At 29.3% G+C, this 22,571-nt stretch overlaps 1 protein-coding gene across 1 annotated transcript in view; it reads left to right on the top strand.

The window, feature by feature from the left end:
* LOC149537783 (uncharacterized) overlaps window positions 1-22,571 on the top strand; it is a 55,242-nt gene that overhangs the window by 3,656 nt on the left and 29,015 nt on the right. The window lies entirely within an intron of this gene.

Below are 22,571 nucleotides of genomic sequence, written 5' to 3'. Positions count from 1 at the left end.
CTCTTTTTTCAAAAAATTAGAAGTACTCCATTTAATTATATAATTTCGTTTAATTATTTCAAAATTCTTTTCGAAACTAGTCAACTCAAGTCAACCGTGGTTAAATCTGGTCAACTTTTGGTCAAACTTGATCTTTGTGTATGTGAATATGAGCAAATGTGAGTATGAATTCTAGCAAAAATTCAATGCAAATTCTCATTCAACCTTTCGAAATGAAGAGATGAGTGTTTCTTAAATAGACTTTCCTGGAATTCATCAACGGTTGAGATCCATTTCAATCAACGGTCAGGATTAAAGGTGAAGTTCGGTCATAAAGGGAGATTTCTAAATTAAAGGGAGTTAATAGATTTAATTTGAGTAAAATAAAGAGTTAACTGATTCAATTTGAGTAGAAAATGGAGTTAACTGATTTAACTCATTTTTGATCAATACTGAACTGGAAATTTCCCTTTTTGAACTGAAGAAAGATTTTGTCAAGATATTTAATTTAATAAAATGAGATATGCTCTCATAATTACTTTTTCTATTTAATTAAATAATCTTTAATTAATTAGAGACACTTTTCTTATTTAATTAAATAACTTTATTTAATTAATTAGGAATGGCTTCTCATTTAATTAAATAACTTTGTTTAATTAACTAGAAGTAAGTACTCCATTTAATTAAATAATTTAGTTTAATTATTTCAAAATTCTTTTCGAAACTAGTCAACTCAATTCAACCGTGGTTAAATCTGGTCAACTTTTGGTCAAACTTGATCTTTGCGTAAGTTAATATGAGCAAATGTGAGTATGAATTCCAGCAACAATTCGATGCAAATTCTGATTCAACCTTTCAAAATGAAGAGATGATGGTCTCTTAAATAGTCTTTCCTGGAATTCATCAACGGTTGAGATCAATTTCAATAAACAGTCAGGATTAAATGTGAAGTTCAGTCATAAAGGAAGATTTCCAAATTAAAGGGAGTTAACAGATTTAATTTGAATAAAATAAGGAGTTAACTGATTCAATTTGAGTAGAAAAAAGAGTTAACTGATTTAACTCATTTTTTATCAATAGTGAACTGGAAATTTCCCTTTTTGAACTGAATAGAGATTTTGTTGAGATATTTAATTTAATAAAATAAGATATGCTCTCATAATTACTTTTTCTATTTGATTAAATAATCTTTAATTAATTAGAGACACTTTTCTTATTTAATTAAATAACTTCATTTAATTAATTAGGAATGGCTTCTCATTTAATTAAATAACTTTGTTTAATTAACTAAAGGTAAGTACTCCATTTAATTAAATAATTTTGTTTAATTATTTTAAAATTCTTTTCGAAACTAGTCAACTCAAGTCAACTGTGGTTAAATTTGGTCAAGTTTTGGTCAAACTAGATCTTTGCGTATGTGAATATGAGCAAATGTAGGTATGAATTCCAGCAACAATTCTCTATAAATTCTCATTCAACCTTTCAAAATGAAGAGATGAGGGTCTCTTAGATAGATTTTGTTGAAATTCATCGACGGTTGAGATCGATTTCAATCAACGGTCAGGATTAAAGGTGAAGTTCAGTCATAGAGGGAGATTTCCAAACTAAATGGATTTAATAGATTTTATTTGAGTAAAATAAGGAGTTAAATGATTCAATATGAGTAGAAAAAAGAGTTAACTGATTTAACTCATTTTCTATCAAGAGTGAACTGGAAATTTCCCTTTTTGAACTGAAGAGAGATTTTGTTAAGATATTTAACTTTACAAAATGAGATATGCTCTCATAATTACTTTTTCTATTTAATTAAATAATCTTTAATTAATTATAGACACTTTTCTTATTTAATTAAATAACTTCATTTAATTAATTAAGAATGGCTTCTCATTTAATTAAATAATTTTTCTTAATTAACTAGAAGTAAGTACTCTATTTAATTAAATAATTTCATTTAATTATTTTAAAATTCTTTTTGAAACTAGTCAACTCAAGTCAACCGTGGTTAAATCTGGTCAACTTTTGGTCAAACTTGATATTTGCATATGTGAATATGAGCAAATGTGAGTATGAATTCTAGCAACAGTTCGATGCAAATTGTCATTCAACCTTTCAAAATGAAGAGATGAGGGTCTCTTAAATAGACTTTCTTAGAATTCATCAATGGTTGAGATCGATTTCAATCAACTGCCATGATTTAAGGTGAAGTTTAGTCATAAAGGGAGATTTCCAAATTAAAGGGAGTTAACTGATTTAATTTGAGTAAAATAAGGAGTTAACTGATTCAATTTTAGTAAAAAAATGAGTTAACTGATTTAACTCATTTTTGATCAATAGTGAACTGAAAATTTTCCTTTTTGAACTAAAGAGAGATTTTCTTGACATATTTAATTTAATAAAAAGAGATATGCTCTCATAATTACTTTTTCTATTTAATTAAATAATCTTTAATTAATTAGAGACACTTTTCTTATTTAATTAAATAACTTTATTTAATTAATTAAGAATGACTGCTCATTTAATTAAAAAACTTTGTTTACTTAATTAGAAGTAAGTACTCCATTTAATCAAATAATTTTGTTTAAATATTTCAAAATTCTTTTCGAAACTAGTCATCTCAAGTCATCCGTGGTTAAATCTGGTCAACTTTTGGTTAAACTTGATCTTTGCGTATGTGAATATGAGCAAATGTGAGTATGAATTCCAGCAACAATTCGATGCAAATTCTCATTCAACCTTTCAAAATTAAGAGATGAGGGTTTCTTAAATAGACTTTCCTGAAATTCATCAACGGTTGAGATCAATTTCAATCAACGGCCAGGAATAAAGGTGAAGTTCAGTCATAAAGGGAGATTTCCAAATTCAAGGAAGTTAATAGAATTAATTTGAGTAAAATAAGGAGTTAACTGATTCAATTTGAGTATAAAAAGGAGTTAACTGATTTAACTCATTTTTGATCAATAGTGAACTAAAAATTTCCCTTTTTGAACTAAAGAGAGATTTTGTTGAGATATTTAATTTAATAAAATGAGATATGCTCTCATATTTACTTTTTCTATTTAATTAAATAATCTTTAATTAATTAGAGACACTTTTTTTATTTAATTAAATAACTTCATTTAATTAATTAGGAATGGATTCTCATTTAATTAAATAACTTTGTATAATTAATTAGAAGTAAGTACTCCATTTAATTAAATAATTTAATTTAATTATTTCAACATTCTTTTCAAAACTAGTCAACTCAAGTCAACCGTGGTTAAATTTGGTCAACTTTTGGTCAAACTTGATCTTTACGTATGTGAATATGACCAAATGTGAGTATGAATTCCAGCAACAATTCGATGCAAATTCTTATTCAACCTTTCAAAATGAAGAGATGAGGGTCTCTTAAATAGACTTTCTTGGAATTCATCAATGGTTGGGATCTATTTCAATCAATGGTTAGGATTATAGGTGAAGTTCAGTCATAAAGGGAGATTTCTAAATTAACAGGAGTTAATAAATTTAATTTGAGTAAAATATGGAGTTAACTGATTCAATTTGAGTAGAAAAAGGAGTTAACTGATGTAACTCATTTTTAATCAATAGTGAACTGGAAATTTCCCTTTTTGAACTAAAGAGAGATTTTTTTCAGATATTTAATTTAATAAAATGAGATATGCTCTCATAATTACTTTTTCTATTTAATTAAATAATCTTTAATTAATTAGAGATAGTTTTCTTATTTAATTAAATAAATTCATTTAATTAATTAAGAATGGCTTCTCATTTAATTAAATAACTTTGTTTAATTAATTAGAAGTGAGTACTATATTTAATTAAATAATTTCATTTAAATTTTTCAAAATTCTTTTCGAAACTAGTCAACCCAAGTCAACCATGGTTAAATTTGGTCAACTTTTGGCCAAACTTGTTCTTTGCGTATGTGAATATGAGCAAATGTTAGTATGAATTCCAGCAACAATTCGATGCAAATTCTCATTCAACCTTTCAAAATGAAGAGATGAGGGTCTCTTAAATAGACTTTCCTAGAATTCATCAATTGTTGGGATCGATTTCAATCAACGGTCAGGATTAAAGGTGAAGTTCAGTCATAAAGGGAGATTTCCAAATTAAAGGGAGTTAACAGATTTAATTTCAGTAAAATAAGGAGTTAACTGATTCAATTTGAGTAGAAAATGGAGTTAACTCATTCAACTCATTTTTGATCAATAGTGAACTGAAAATTTTCCTTTTTGAACTGAAGAGAGATTTTTTTGGGATATTTAATTTAATAAAATGAGATATGCTCCCATAATTAGTTTTTCTATTTAATTAAATAATCTTTAATTAATTAGAGACACTTTTCTTATTTAATTAAATAACTTCATTTAATTAATTAAGAATGGCTTCTCATTTAATTAAATAACTTTGTTTATGTAGTGTCTGCCCTTGGATCACATTTTGTTATCGTTGTTGAACTCTGTTAGAGCTAGTTTTATGTTGTTGGTTAGCAAAATTCTTTTGATATTATCAGATATTGTGCTATGGATTCAATTTATTATGTGATGAGATTACTTAAACTCTACATTTCATGAATGTATGATGGTTATTTTTTGTGTTTGCAATTATTGATGATGATTATTACATTGCTTTCAATTATTAATGATGATTAGTAAGATGATTTATTATCATATGTGTTTTATTATGGATACTTACCCCATACTTGCGTGTGTATGGTGTCTGTGTTTGCTTTGTGTGTTTTCTTTTATATGACGTGTCTGATGTGGTTAAGGAAGGGAGTCGTAGTCACCTGCTAGTCAGGATCTACACAATGCACCACTTCCTACCATTGCCTATTTAGTTTAGTATATATTGTGTTTGTACATGCTTGATTTTTATGCAGGTTATAGGTACTGAGTATCGACTTCTCTAAATTATCAGGATGAGCGTACCCTATCACATCATCTCAATGATAAGAGAGGGGAGATAAATTTTGAAGTCCAAATCCCAACCCTTTAAGCCATTTGTCCTAATTGGAAAATTAGGACAAGTATCTGAGTTGAGTACCCTCCGAATGTGTCAGATGACGTAATTCATGATTTAAACCCTTGGTTTGATTTTTTATGTATTTTGGCTATGATGAATTTTCATATTTTTACCTTATGAGTCTTTGATGTATTTTTTATTAATTAAGCCTAATTAAAAGATTTAATTAATGGTTTAATTTAATGACAAATTAATATGATATTTTAATATTTATTTTATATAATTAATTGGAAATTAATTAAATAAAATAATTAAATTTAAAAATAAAAAGTTATAATTTTAAATTTGGAATCTGACAATATTTATTTTAATAATAATATATTTGGAGCTCATTTTTAAATAAATGACTAAATAATATTATTATTAAAGCTAATAAATATTTTAGCAATTAAGTTTTGAAAATAAAATTTAAAAGTGAAAAATATATTTAAATTCATAAAAGATTCTAAATCTCATGTGATTAAAATATAAATATATTAAGATTGAAAAGTGGAATTATCAAAGTTAGTGCATGATACTTAATAAATAAATAAATTAAATTAGAAAGAGTAAAGTAAATATTATATTAATTAATATGCATTATTTTAATGTTTGCTCACATAGGAGTTGGCAAATTCTCGGGAGTTATCATGTAGACAACACAAGAGTTTGCACTCTAAGAATGCACAAGTTGTCTACACTTAAAAGTTAGCATTTTATATGAGCACATGGTGTCTACAACTTTAAGATTTATCTAGAAGGTTGGGGAAGATCCATGCTTGATTGTCATGCTTATCTTCTAGTTGTTTCTAGAGACACTCTAGATGAATCTTAGAGACCTTTAAATAGAGGCTCTCTTAGTGTGTTTTGGACAAGCTGAATGGAAGTTACAAGCTACAAGCTTCAAGCTAAAATAGAAGCTTCAAAGCTTACATGCATTGGAGAAGCTCATATGCTCATATGTTTTTACTTGCTTCTATGCTTCTTCTAGCACTTCTAGTCACTTGGAGGATTCGATTGACTTGGATTCTTGGAAGAATTACGAATGATGGAAAAGGAAGGGATTGCAAGGCAAATTAGCATCAGTGTCCAGGTGCACTAGTGATATTCGCATATTCTCTTTGCATTATTTCTTTTCCTGTCTTCATTGTGTCTGTTATATGTGTCTGAATATCCTCTATGATTGGATTTGCAATTTTAAAATTGGAATCTAGATATGCTATTTGGTTGAGAAGAAAACAATAGAAAAAAACTTAGATCCAATTAAGGAGAAATAATTAGATCTAAAACGGGTTTGGGTTCGATTTGGAATCAAATTGATTAATGGACTTAAAAAATGGTTTCTAAAACTATTAGAACAATTGGATAAATTTAGAGAATAATTATTTTAAGAGAAAATTCTTAATTCATCACAAATTGTCCTGTCGCTGCCCCTTGGATAGACCTGAACTCAGTCATTCATAACTTTTTATCGTGATCGAATTTATTTGATTGCTCCAATTAGAATTCACAAAATTTGGCCTTCTCCAACATATTTCAATTTCAGCCCGATCCAACAGTTCATTAAGGAGATATGGCACTCGTACTGGGACTATTTTATTCAAGGACAGATATTTCTCTATTTTCCATAACCAAGAGTTCTTTATGCTTAAACTTCACAAAAATAATATATCAAAGCATGGAATGAATTAAAAATATTATTGTAATCTTTTCTTATTAGAATCTTATTAATATAGTTTTATATGGTTTATTATCTAATCTAATTAAATCAAATTTAATTAAGATTAGTTAATAGTAGAAGAAGTGTAATTAATTATTAGTCAATCTAAGTAAATAGATTTTTAAATGAAAGAAAATTTTAAAAAAAGAGATTTTAATATAGTTTATATAGTGGACTTTTTATAATGTATATTAAATACTATTTAATATATATTAAATAATTCAAAGATAGTAATTTTATATTACATTTTTAAATGAAGAGACTTTGATGATAATGGATTAAGATTTAATTGACATGGAGTACTGTTATAACATTGTTATAATTTGAATTACTATGGTATTATTAATATGTTATATATTATTAACTAAATTATTGATATACCTTAATGGTATTAAGAGTTAGCTAATAAAGCTTATGTAAAATTCTTTAGATCGATTAATAATAGTTTTGATGAGTTTATTATTTATTAATGTTTGTTGCGTCTAACAAACTATTAATAAATAATAGTATAAATAGTTTAAATAGTTATAAATTAATACGATCAGAGTTAATCTAGAGGAGATTAGTTAATGATTGAAGTACTGTAAAAGATATTAATCAAATTGAATTGGTTAATAATTTGGAAGAGTATCAATTAACTGAATCAACGTACATAGGGGAAACTTATTTGAGATAATAATACTTGGTATTGGAGATTTATTATAACTTGTTATTATTAAAATATAAATGGGGACATTGTTGCAAATGTCATGCCCAAACTACATGGGCAAAACACAATTTTTTTAAAAATAGATTTAATTGGAATAATTCAATCTTTGCCAATAATTTCTTTTAAATGAAAATCCATAAAGCCTAATTACAACCTTAACATACAAGAATATGAATTATCCATTTTAAATCAACGATGCAAGAATTGTTTGATTCAAATAATCATGCAACCTGAATCTACATCCATGATCATAATTTTCATTTTCAACATGAAAGAAAACTTGAAATTTAACCAAATTCAACATCATCAATTCCATACTATTTTTGAGATACATCCATCTAAATTTAAATCACGATTTAATCACATGATAACCAATTATACTCAACCACCAATTTTATTGGCAAACCTGATTCAAAGGCTCAGCCGGGAAAGAACCAGGAAGAAAATCTGGCTTCGTTGCCATTTACAACAAAGTTTAAAATACAATTACATTAGGATATCAATCCCAAATTTTAACAATATAATTGAATTTTCTTCATATCCCTCATCAAGGGATTCATTTCAATTTTTTTTGCAACACATTTCTACGAACTGAGGAGGAAACAAATATTTGATCAGGTGACAACCAAGAATAATCATACATGGTTTACACAATAGGATTCACAATGAATCAAAACTAGGGAAAGGTGGATTCTTCCAACCAGGAGAAGTCAACCACAACACCAAACAGATGCCCAATCAGGGCTATATACCAAGAACTTCTGTTCTTCCATTTCAACATTCCATAATCATACCATAATCATACAAGGTTTGTGCTAACAGGTAGGGGCCCATAACACCCTACCCTTTCTCCTTCTTCTCATCCTAAGAAGAGACTCTACACTGGTTGGAGTCTGACTAAACAGACCTTTCCCAAAATTGGTCACTTCTACCCTCTCCAAGGGTGAGTAATACCAAAACACCCATGCAAAAAAAATCTCAAAATTGCAAACATAAACATGAAAGGAAATCATCCAAAAATAACATGTTTTTCGAAGCTTCCAAACATACCCACAAACATACGAACATTGAAACAATAACAAGGTAGTATAAGCATGAAACAAGAATGAAATCTGAACAAGGGAGATGAGAAATCCAACCTTCACAAGAGGTAATGGCAATGAACAAGTTTGACTAGAGTTTCCTTCTCCTTGCTTCAATCTTCAAGAACTCCTCTCTAAATGTAGAGATTGGGTAAACCCCTCAACTAGTCCAATGAAGGCCTCTAAATAAGCCTCCAACTCAACCACCCAAAAGAAGCAATAACTACTTCCACCCACCAGTAATTCTAGAAACTCCTAACTCAACCTACACTATGGTTAAACCCTAAGTGGAGATGAGGTGAGTTAACTCAAGATAACCATGGTCAATTTTCGCACAAAGGCAAAAAGAGACTTTTTGAGTGACCTCAAAAGTCAAAAAAAGGGGCTTAGGGGTTGGAAAAGACCCCTAACCCATACCCATACCCTTTGGGTATAATTATATCATGTTTTAAGCCTTAGAAAATAGGTTTAGAGCCAAAAAAAATTTAGAAATAAAATAGGACCAACTAATAACTCTAAAATGCAAATTAAGCACTAATCTGGATTAAGGGTGACTAAACTCGATTAAGAACCCAATTAGCAAATTGACACCAACTTAAGCCAACTTGGGTCCAAAGGTTACACAACTAACCCTAATCAGCACACTGAAGAACATAAACAATTTACGAGTGTCAAGCGACAGTAAAAGAACATAGTTACGAACACTAACATTTATTGAACACAGAAAGATACATACATACATCTCACAGTACAATACGTGAATTACAAACAACAAGGTTTCCAAAATTAGCACATAGAAATCAGTTCTGTTCCTCCGTCGATTTCCTCGGCTAAAATTATCTGCACACTCATTGCACACATCAGTAGTCCCAAAAATCACATGCACATATGTACGTATCAAAAATTCACATAAATTGAAACATACATCAATCAGGGTTTCTTTCATCCTACTTAATTCTTAACCAATTAAAATATCCCAAACCAAAATATCAATCCTACATTACTAATTTCATCAACATACATATATATGAAACATTAAATGACAATCATCAAATATATCTGAAAGTAACATCACACAACATGAAATAATAAAGTATGTTCGAGTATCTGGTAATGTCTCGATATCTCGAGTCGTGAGTAACAAAAAAGATAAAGTAACAACTAAGGCTACAAAGGGTCAGGGCGAACTTAGAACATAATGCTTTAATTACTTAACTATTTAATTCATTTCTACTCACATTTAATCATCAAAAATTACATTATCAATATGACATATAACTTAATCATTAATTCAGATTAAATACGAGAATAATCATTGTTAGGCATGCATATACCTAAACATCATAACATCACCAATAGTGAATATTGAACTATCTAACTGCATAGAATCCTAATCATTGAGGTAACAAAATCAATGACATCATCATGAAGTGAAACACCTTGTATTATTGTTAGTGCAAATTAATGTTTTAAATAGTCGAGACAACATAGTTATTCTCTAATCTTTAAGTATTAAAGCATGGATGTATCTATTGTTCTCAATTTTCATTAGGACATCTAAGAAAACTACAACATTACTCCATATCCATTCAAATCTCCTACAACGGATTTGATAGAGAAATTCATATTTAATAAGTATGTGCGAGAAGGGACCTCACATCCTCCCCCACTAGCCTTTGACTTCCTCCTGGAAGTCACACAACTACAATGTTCATCTTATGCTAGACTTTTTCTAGACCTGTTCCAAAATTTATTCTTATAAAAAGATTGATTAATAATTCACTTACATATTTAGGGGAGATAACATATTTTTCTGATGACCATGTTAAAAGAGAAGTTCAATCCAAAATTCTAATGTGGTTACATTTTCCAGGGTCAATTATTCCTTAAAACATATAGGTCATATATAAACAACATTTTAATCTCTTATAAAATACTTATGAAGTCTCGAATAATAATAACAAAACCAAGGTATTTTGAATTCCATGTACCCACTCATAGAGTAACAGTTGTACGAGATTCCCTTAAACGAGGTTTCATAATAAGCAACTTGTCCCTTTATTCAAGGTCAAACATTGTTACTTTAGAGTTTCCACGACATACTGATTTCTCGATAGGATACTAAACAACCCATTGCAATCTATCACTCATAATAGTTAACAAAAAAAAAAAATTCATTGCACTAAATCTTGAAGTCTTGGGAAAGGGTGGGGCTTGACTACTCTTACTGATAACCCCATACCCTAGTGTTACACATCCACTTAATTGTCATGAATCCCTCTGGTAGGCCCATCATATGCAACTTTTGCCAACAACACTTAGAAAACAAAAAAAATGCCTCAAAATTTAAATTCAACATCAAGGATGAAATATCCAACACAAAAAGTCTGAAATCAAAGAAATAAAGAGTGGCCACAATAGTGAAATTTTAATCAAGAAATAAAGACATAACGAAGACGAAAAATAGAATTATCAATAATACATTTGGCTAACAGCCCCACATCACACTGTTTGGAAAAAAGAAAAGAGCATTAAATATCAAAAATCTGCAATCAGACAAATATGGAAAGAAAAAAAAAAATCCAATTACTTACAAATTGACATTACTGACATAAGGCGGCCATACCAAGGTCTCTGAGGAAAATGAGGAATCTTAGGTCCCCCAATACATTGCAAGGATCAAGAATAGAAATTATATGGGGGTCTAACGACCATGTCACCCAACTATGATTGATCCCACGTACTAACTACATACCAATCTTCACCAACATCGCCCTATGATTAAGGTTTGTTGTACTAAGGGGTTTGCCTTGATCAAAACTCATTCAAACGTGCAAATGCGAGGATACTGAAATGAGGTTCCATCAATTCTCTTGTTATTATATTAGTTTCCTTTTGAAGAATCTTAGCATGTGGGGACAACAATGCCAGAAGAGTTGGTTGATCAAAATTTAGGTTCACTCTCCTAGGTGAACTAGTTCTACATCTTTGACAAGTTATCTAATACCTTAATACTTGATTCCAATTGTTAAAATAACTATTAAACTAATTTAAAAAAAATTAAAAAATTAATTAATTAATTATCATTAAATTAGTTACCAAGTTCATTCCATCTTCAAACTTAATCAAATTTACCAACTCAAGAAAGATGTCTAGCCAATCCCTTATAAACATTTCACACACATTAACATGTCCTGATAACACCTTAAAATCAAAACATTAATAACAATATCATCATATCAAAGCAATTATTTACTAGAATAATATACTGCTTAGGTTCATTCATTATTTTAAAACTAAGTATAGACATATTCATTCATCAAAGGGCATTTGGGTTAAACTCCAATACTAATTTTATAGACTAATGTTCGTAATACCTTTTATCCACTTTATTAAATTTTTGCCTATTAGTATAATTAAATTTAAAATGAAATCCTAACATATAACTTTGAACAATAACAATTAAATTTAATTATTTATTTATCCATTCAAAACTTAAATTAAAAACCAACACTAAGACATACTAAATAAATAACTTAATGCAACATAAAACTTATGCAATTATTCCTATCTCCAACAATTTAACCAAAAAATTAAATAATCATTTCTATTTAACATCAACTATTAACACTAAGCATTCTTTACTAACCACTAATCATCTAAATTCAAATATAGTGTTCATAAAACATAAATTAACACCTACATTAATTAAAGCTATTAACTTTATCACTTATTAATATTGTTCTTAACCTAACACCTACCATAACTAGCTTAACAAATAAAAAGATGTTAGGACAAAAAAATAAATAAAAATAAACTAACTACTTCCTAACATCTAACACATTCTAAAATAATGCTAATTTTATAATACATTCTATTAAACTAAATACCAACTAATTAAATCCTAAGTTAATTACCCATACTCATCATTTTAATTTTACGCAAACCAACAAACTAACAAACTAACTTTAAAACTAACATACATTACTAACTACTTCTATCATTTAACTAAAAGTAAATATTGGGATAAGTAATAACTAATTAAATTAGAAGGTCACTAACATATTTAAAATTACTAACTAACATTTAAGTACTAACAAATTTCTACATTACATCTTACTAACCTCCAAATCTAACCATACTTGTTTCACGAGCCTCAACAGGAGCACCAATGACAATTTCATAAGAAGAAAATAAATTCTAAAATTTCCTCTCTCTCATAGTATGTACTATATCAATAGCATGTCTCAGTAATGCAACACTGGTATAGATCTTTACAACTTCTAGATAGGAAGTAACTAATGGTTCAATTCCATATGTACTCATATCCTTGAGTAGACATTGCAATTTCTTGGTTTGCATGTTATTAGCCAGCAATAAGAGGAGGGGATCATAAACTTCTGAATTAAGTTTGAAGTTTGTTTGACCTTGTGCCCACCTAAAGTAATTCAGTGTTGTTTCTGTATCCTTTTGTCTCTTCAATACCTCTATAATAGACACTTGATGAATACAACAGCCAACATTTTCAAGTGCCTGTTCCATATCAGAACCCCATTTGCATATACTCATAATGCCACACACACAAGCTATGCATGTTTGTATGCTTCCTCTGACAATACAAATTTCAGATTGCTGTCCACAGTCAAGTAGTTGATATCTACTAGCTACTTGAAAAGCTTCATTTGGCAATGACGAAAGTTGCCTTCTCCAGGCAAGCGAACAATTGAAAATAGAATATTGGTACCAGAGATGTAAATACAGGCCTGCCTGTACATGATCTATATGTCTCTGAAATAAGTGCACTTTTCCAACCTATATACACACTGCACAAAGATGGTGAAGGGCATGTCAGAGATGACAACACTTGGGAAGGCAATTATAACATTTCAAAGCAAGGTAACTTTAATATATGTTGACTTAGCTCCTTTTAAACTTATCCACACTCCCTCACCCCAAGATTTTCCACACTACCCAAGGTTCACATGGGCACTCCCTTATGTGGGTCTACCAAAGGAAGGACACAGGAGGCCGTAGTTTTGGGGTGCATAGAGGGGGAGTCAATGATGATAGGCATGCATCCTCTCTCCCCATATTTGGTTTGCATACCAAATAAAAAATTTGAGCTCCTTCATAACATAACACCACCCTCCCCCATCAGTTAATATATCACCCCCCAGCACGTGGCCCAATAGAAATTCATAGGTGGAATACAAATGGGTGTGGAGAAGATGGATCAAATGCTTGACTAAATAAATTTGTCGCCCATTAGCAAGAGGCTAGCCAAGACCATACGCATTGGCTCCAAACCACCCACGTGGGCGCAGAACCCCACACTGCCCATCCCCTTACATGGCGTGCTGCTCTTATCTTACCAATCGCATGGTCTGCATTTTTCTAGCTTGGGCAGCTCCCAACTCTCCCTACACGTGAACCAATGAGAGGCTGGTCACACGCATGGTGAAGTGAGGGTGGTTAAAATCCGTCCTCCCCACTTGCTCAAATTCGCATGTTTTTTTTGAAAAAGAGACCCCCTCCAAACAATATGCATTTAATATATGCACCAAGTCAAGGATGACTGCGCTTAGGGCTAGAAGGCTAAGAAGAATTATGGTTTTAAAGTAAGGTTGGTAGAATCCTAGGATATTTAAGAGTAGATATTTATCTTTCTTTCTTTATTTTTATTTTTTTTAATTTTTAATAATTTTTTTTATTTTTTTGAATTAAAAATTTTAAATGAGTAATTGTAGAGAATATTTCCTGTCAACACAAGAGGATTCAACTTCTTTTCCCATACAAAAAATAGAGAACTACTTTTATCTAAGAATGAACAATTTCTCAAGGCCCATTTTTTTTAAGGGTGGGATTTTTAATTTTATTTATATAGTCAAGGGGGAATTTTTTTTCAATTATAGCATAGAGTTTAAAAGTCTAATTAATACAATAAGATAGGATTATTTTTCCTTCCAATAAAATACGAATATGCGAGAGGAGATTTAATTCATGTAGTTTTAAATGTCCGCATTTTACATGGACCAATTATTGCCCAAGTGTTATGAAACCTGGCTCTAATAGCAGAGTGACGTATGTGATCATTAAAGATTTAATAATAAGATTTCTTCTATAGCTTGTCCTTAAATATTAGCAAGTTATTATTATTGAACTATGAACATGAATATTTGTGTATGGCTGACTTTTAGTTATTAGTCAACTAATATTCATTAGGTTGATGGTTTGGTTGTGAAATTATTAATTAAATCAATTAACTAGAGTTAATTGGATTCAATTAATAATTATGTTATGTAATGGAGATTTAGTTGATATAATTTTTTTAATGAGATTGTAAATTATCTATATCGAAGTTGATAAGTCTTATGACTTGAATAATGACTTTAGATATTATATGGTTGTCGACGTTGATAACGATTAAATTAAAAGACTCAAACTTTAGTAATACTTAATTAAGTTTCTAATTGAAAACTATTAGAATGTAATAGGTCATGGATGGTGTACCTATGTTAGTTGATCATTTTAATAAAGTTATAATCTTCTTATTTGAAAACTAGTAACTGGCTTTCTTATAACCTAAACGAATAATGATCCTTGATTTATGTTAAAAGTTGAAGTAACATTAAAGAAGAGTTAATCAATTAAAATATGGATCTTAGTTAAATGAAGAGAACAATTTAATTAAAGGTCAATGATGATCAGTTTAGTGAATATTTATCCTTAAGTTATTCTTAGAATGTAATTCTTAATAATGGAAGGATAATGCTATCGGGGAACAAATGGGATGACTTGTAGGTCAAATGATGAAACTTAGACACTTGAAGTATATTTGCAAATAGAAAACTGGAAACCCATACACATTATTCAACTATGTAATATAGAAAAACCAAAACATGTGTTTCCATCATGTTTTCTATATGCTTCTTATTTTGGGTTTTGGGTTGACTAGTGTTGACCAGTCCTAAGTTGTTACCAGAGGCTCGAGGGTTATGAGATATGATAACATGTTGATTTTATTTGGTCTTGATCTTTATAAGCCCAACCATGGTAATGTGATCGGATGCTCTATGAAATGTTTGTATTTACTGATTGTTATTGTTCATCAGTCTTCATGTGTGAAGCTGAGATGTATATGCATGAGACACTTGAGCTAATCATTTTTTTGAGTCATCGATCAGTTATCCTTGGATTATTTTCTAGTCACCATGATGGGACTGAAATGTGGATTTATTTATTCATGATGTCATATTGTGACATGTTTGACTCAACCATTTTGGAGTCTTCGATCAGTATGATTTTGAGATATTCTTGGTTGCTTGTTGAGAACCAATGGATATTGTGATTTATTTTGAGATATATTTTGGTTATTGAGAACCAATGATTATTATGATTATCAGTGATGCCTTCAGTTGCCAATAGAGAACTGTTGTGCTCATGATTTTCTATGGATGCTTTTTCAAATGCTCATGGAGATTTGATGATTCTTATCTTCGAGATTTGATGATTCTTATTATGGATATTTGATGCTTATATTGTGGATATTTAACGATTCTTTTTTTATGGATTATCTTTTGGATTTTCTTTCCAATCGCTTGTATAGGACTGGGGTGATTTTATGATTCCATGAGCTTAGGGTAGGTAATCTACTTGTAGTGTCGAGAAGTGGCTTCCAATGGGGGTCGGGGCCCTAAGTGGCTACCAAGGTAACTCATTGTAAGTTTTTTTAATAAGTGATAACATTTACAAACTAAATGGGGATTAAATGAACCTAAAAAGATAATTTTTGATGTTCTCGCCCATGCCTTGAGCGCTTGTATAGGCTAGGATGGGAGTAGTGAGAACACATGGTTGTGATCGTGCATTCCGTAGTGTGCCTCTTCAATATGAGAGGATACTAGTGGCCGCATGAGATCAGTATGGAACTGTGGAGTTTAGCTAACTACCAGGGTAACTTGTATGTGATAATTGCGATGACACTTTCCTGCTTGCATAGTAGGTTTCCTACATGTCATTGTGTGCTTCTGGAAATTAGATGTCGATTTTGTGTGTGATGGAACTTTTGAGTTAGCATACTTTTATGATTCCTGGACTTATAGAGATTTGTGCTTTGTGAATTGATATCATGTTTGGGACTTGAGATTATCTCCTCATCATGGTGGGAGTGGACCACTTAGGTTCCACGCGGTCAGGTGGTACTATATTTCCACTCTTATCATTTGAGATCCATTGAGACACCGTGGCTAGAGTATTCTTGGTTGGTATTCATCTTCATTATGTTCTTGGAGCATTATGATAGATGGTATACTCTATGATGGATGTATTTATTGGTATGTTTTCTTATATTGATGATTTGCATATTTTAGATGATGGTATCCTATGCTTTACTTTGCATGTTAGTAGGATGTTTTAGGAGTGACATTCTTACTATATTAATAGTCAATGATCTCTTCGGTGCTTTGGATATTACGCACGGAGGGATGGATAGGATCCACGATGGTCTAATGATGCTATTTATGGTTGGGAGGTACCATGCACTTAGTTATTTATATTTGTGGTATATGGTTATCTTTTATGATGGATGTTTATATCTTTATGATGATGATGTATCATGTATTGTTTATGGTTTCATTATGTTATTGCATCATGAATTAATATTGGATGATGATATACTTTATTTATATGAATGTTTATTCTTTTAAGCCTTTCATACCTCGTAACATGTACAGTGGATGATTGAGCTAAACTAAAATGTAATTACAAAAAAAAAGACACTTGTATATGGTTTAAGAACATTAGATATATCATTGTTATTTCATCAGGATGTGATGTTAGATGAATGGTTATGATTAGATGTGATTCAACATTAAGAGATCTTTACATAATGTAATCTGTTATGTTGTGTTAGGTTTACTTTCAGTCGGATGTTACTATTGCTTCCGCAAATGTTATGAATGTTTTTACTTTCATGTTAAAAAAAAAAAAAAAAAATTGTTTCGCAAACCTAGTGAAATTCTTTGGATCCCTTGGTGGGGCATTAAAGTTTAATTAACTAGAAGTAAGTACTCCATTTAATTAAATAATTTCGTTTAATTATTTCAAAATTTTTTTCAAAACTAGTCAACTCAAGTCAACCGTGGTTAAATCTTGTCAACTTTTGGTCAAACTTGATATTTGCGTATGTGAATATGACCAAATGTGAGTATGAATTCCAGCAACAGTTCGATGCAAATTCTCATTCAACTTTTCAAAATGAAGAGATGAGGGTCTCTTAAATAGACTTTCTAGGAATTCATCAATGGTTGAGATCGATTTCAATCAACGGTCGGGAATAAAGGTGAAGTTCAGTCATAAAGGGAGATTTCCAAATTAAAGGGGGTTAATAGAGTTAATTTGAGTAAAATAAGGAGTTAACTGATTCAATTTGAGTAGAAAAAGGAGTTAACTGATTTAACTCATTTTTTATCAATAGTAAACTGAAAATTTCCCTTTTTGAACTTAAAAGAGATTTTGTTGAGATATTTAATTGAATAAAATGAGATATGCTTTCATAATTACATTTTCTATTTAATTAAATAATCTTTAATTAATTAGAGACACTTTTTTTATTTAATTAAATAACTTCATTTAATTAATTAAGAATGGCTTCTCATTTAATTAAATAACTTTGTTTAATTAATTAGAAGTAAGTACTCCACTTAATTAAATAATTTCATTTAATTATTTCAAAATTATTTTCGAAACTAGTCAACTCAAGTCAACCGTGGTTAAATATGGTTAACTTTTGGTCAAACTTGATCTTTGCACATGTGAATATGAGCAAATGTGAGTATGAATTCCAGCAACAATTCGATGCAAATTCTCATTCAACCTTTCAAAATGAAGACATGAGGGTCTATTAAATAGACTTTCCTAGAATTCATCAACGAGTGAGATCGATTTCAATCAACGGTCAGGATTAAAGGTGAAGTTCAGTTATAAAGAGAGATTTCCAAATTAAAGGGAGCTAACAGATTTAATTTGAGTAAAATAAGGAGTTAACTGATTCAATTTGAGTAGAAAAAGGAGTTAACTCATTTAACTCATTTTTGATCAACAGTGAACTGGAAATTTCCCTTTTTGAACTGAAGAGAGATTTTGTTGAGATATTTAATTTAATAAAATGAGATATGCTCTCATAATTACTTTTTCTATTTAATTAAATAATCTTTAATTAATTAGAGACACTTTTCTTATTTAATTAAATAACTTCATTTAATTAATTAGGAATGGCTTCTCATTTAATTAAATTACTTTTTATAATTAATTAGAAGTAAGTACTCCATTTAATTAAATAATTTTATTTAATTATTTCATAATTCTTTTCAAAACTAGTCAACTTATGTCAATCGTGGTTAAATCTGGTCAACTTTTGGTCAAACTTGATCTTTGCATATGTGAATATGAGCAAATGTGAGTATGAATTCCAGCAACAATTCGATGCAAATTCTCATTCAACCTTTCAAAATGAAGAAATGAGGGTCCCTTCAAAAGATTTTTCTGGAATTCATCAACGGTTGGGATTGATTTCAATCAACAGTCAGGATTAAAGGTGATGTTCAATCATAAAGAGAGATTTCCAAATTAAAAGGAGTTAAAAAATTTAATTTGAGTAAAATAAGGAGTTAACTGATTCAATTTGAGTAGAAAAAGGAGTTAACTGATTTAACTCATTTTTTATCAATAGTGAACTGGAAATTTCCTTTTTTGAACTGAAGAGAGATTTTGTTGAGATATTTAATTTAATAAAATGAGATATGCTCTCATAATTACTTTTTCTATTTAATTAAATAATCTTTAATTAATTAGAGACACTTTTCTTATTTAATTAAATAACTTCATTTAATTAATTAGGAATGGCTTCTCATTTAATTAAATAACTTTGTATAATTAACTAAAAGTAAGTACTCCATTTAATTAAATAATTTCGTTTAATTATTTAAAAATTTTTTTCGAAACTAGTCAACTCAAGTCAACTGTGGTTAAATCTGGTCAACTTTTGGTCAAACTTGATCTTTGCGTATGTGAATATGAGAAAATGTGAGTATGAATTTCAGTAACAATTCGATGCAAATTCTCATTCAACCTTTCAAAATGAAGAGATGAGGGTCTCTTAAATAGACTTTCCTGGAATTCATCATCGGTTGAGATTGATTTCAATCAACGGTCAGGATTAAAGGTGAAGTTCAGTCATAAAAGGAGATTTCCAAACTAAAGGGAGTTAACAGATTTAATTTGAGTAAAATAAGGAGTTAATTGATTCAATTTGAGTAGAAAAAGAAGTTAACTGATTTAACTCATTTTTGATCAATAGTGAACTGAAAATTTCCCTTTTTGAACTGAAGAGAGATTTTGTTGAGATATTTAATTTAATAAAATGAGATATGCTTTCATAATAACTGTTTCTATTTAATTAAATAATCTTTAATTAATTAGAGACACTTTTCTTATTTCATTAAATAACTTCATTTAATTAATTAGGAATGGCTTCTCATTTAATTAAATAACTTTGTTTAATTAACTACAAGTAAGTACTCCATTTAATTAAATAATTTCATTTAATAATTTCAAAATTCTTTTCAACAATAGTCAACTCAAGTCAATCGTGGTTAAATCTAGTCAACTTTTTGTCAAACTTGATCTTTTCGTATGTGAGTATGAGCAAATGTGAGTATGAATTCCAGCAACAATTCGATGCAACTTCTCATTCAACCTTTCAAAATGAAGAGATGAGGGTCTCTTAAATAGACTTTCCTGGAATTCATCAAAGGTTGGGATCGATTTCAATCAACGGTCAGGATTAAAGGTGAATTTCAGTCATAAAAGGAGATTTCCAAATTAAATGGAGTTAACAGATTTAATTTGAGTAAAATAAGGAGTTAACTGATTCAATTTGAGTAGAAAAAGGAGTTAACTGGTTTAACTCATTTTTGATCAATAGTGAACTGGAAATTTCCTTTTTTGAACTGAAGAGAGATTTTGTTGAGATATTTAATTTAATAAAATGAGATATGCTCTCATAATTACTTTTTCTATTTAATTAAATAATCTTTAATTAATTACAGACACATTTCTTATATAATTAAATAACTTCATTTAATTAATTTGCAATGGCTTCTCATTTAATTAAATAACTTTGTATAATTAACTAGAAGTAAGTACTCCATTTAATTAAATAATTTTGTTTAATTATTTCAAAATTCTTTTCGAAACTAGTCAACTCAAGTCAACTGTGGTTCAATATAGTCAACTTTTGGTCAAACTTGATGTTTGCATATGTGAATATGAGCAAATGTGAGTATGAATTCCAGCAACAATTCGATGCAAATTCTCATTCAACCTTTCAGAATGAAGAGATGAGGGTCTCTAAAATAGAATTTCCTAGAATTCATCAATGGTTGAGACCGATTTCAATCAACGGTCAGGATTAAAGGTGAAGCTCAGTCATAAAGGGAGATTTGCAAATTAAAGGGAGCTAACGAATTTAATTTGAGTAAAATAAGGAGTTAACTGAAGAGAGATTTTGTTGAGATATTTAATTTAATAAAATGAGATATGCTCTCATAATTACTTTTTCTATTTAATTAAATAATCTTTAATTAATTAGAGACACTTTTCTTATTTAATTAAATAACTTGATTTAATTAATTAGGAATGGCTTCTCATTTAATTAAATAAATTTGTATAATTAATTAGAAGTAAGTACTCCATTTAATTAAATAATTCCGTTTAATTATTTCATAATTCTTTTCGAAACTAGTGTACTCAAGTCAACCGTGGTTAAATTTGGTCAACTTTTGGTCAAACTTGATCTTTGCGTATGTGAATATGACCAAATGTAGGTATGAATTCCAACAACAATTCGATTCAAATTCACATACAACCTTTCAAAATTAAGAGATGAGGGTCTCTTAAATAGACTTTCTTGGAATTCATCAACGGTTGAGATCAATTTCAATCAACGGTCATGATTAAAGGTGAAGTTCAGTCATAAAGGGAGATTTTCAAATTAAAGGGAGTTAACAGATTTAATTTGAGTAAAATAACGAGTTACTTGATTCAACTTGAGTAGAAAAAGGAGTTAACTCATTTAACTCATTTTTTATCAATAGTGAACTGAAAATTTTTCTTTTTGAACTGAAGAGTGATTTTGTTGAGATATTTAATTTAATAAAATTGGATATGCTCTCATAATTATTTTTTCTATTTAATTAAATAATCTTTAATTAATTAGAGACACTTTTCTTATTTAATTGAATAACTTCATTTAATTAATTAGCAATGGCTCCTCATTTAATTAAATAACTTTGTATAATTAACTAGAAGTAAGTACTCCATTTTATTAAATAATTTCGTTTAATTATTTCAAAATTCTTTTTGAAACTAGTCAACTCAAGTCAACCATGGCTAAATATTGTCAACTTTTGGTCAAACTTGATCTTTGCGTATGTGAATATGAGCAAATGTGAGTATGAATTCTAGTAACAATTCCATACAAATTCTCATTCAACCTTTCAAAATGAAGAGATGAGGGTCTCTTAAATAGACTTTGCTGGAATTCATCAACGGTTGAGATCGATTTCAATCAACGGACATGATTAAAGGTGAAGTTCAGTCATAAAAGGAGATTTTCAAATTAAAGGGAGTTTTACAGATTTAATTTTTGTAAAATAAGGAGTTAGCTGATTCAATTTGAGTAGAAAAAGGAGTTAACTGATTTAACTCATTTTTGATCAATAGTGAACTGGAAATTTCCCTTTTTGAACTGAAGAGAGATTTTGTTGAGATATTTAATTTAATAAAATGAGATATGCTCTCATAATTACTTTTTCTATTTAATTAAATAATCTTTAATTAATTAGAGAGACTTTTCTTATTTAATTAAATAACTTCATTTAATTAATTAGGAATGGCTTCTCATTTAATTAAATAACTTTATTTAATTAACTAGAAGTAAGTACTCCATTTAGTTAAATAATTTCATTTAATTATTTCAAAATTCTTTTCGAAACCAGTCAACTTAAGTTTACCG

This window comes from Cupressus sempervirens, chromosome 9, assembly GCF_028749045.1.
Source record: "Cupressus sempervirens isolate cs-2001-9-10 chromosome 9, ASM2874904v1, whole genome shotgun sequence".
In the NCBI taxonomy this organism is placed as follows: Eukaryota; Viridiplantae; Streptophyta; class Pinopsida; order Cupressales; family Cupressaceae; genus Cupressus; species Cupressus sempervirens.
This window is presented reverse-complemented; position numbering and strand designations above follow the sequence as displayed.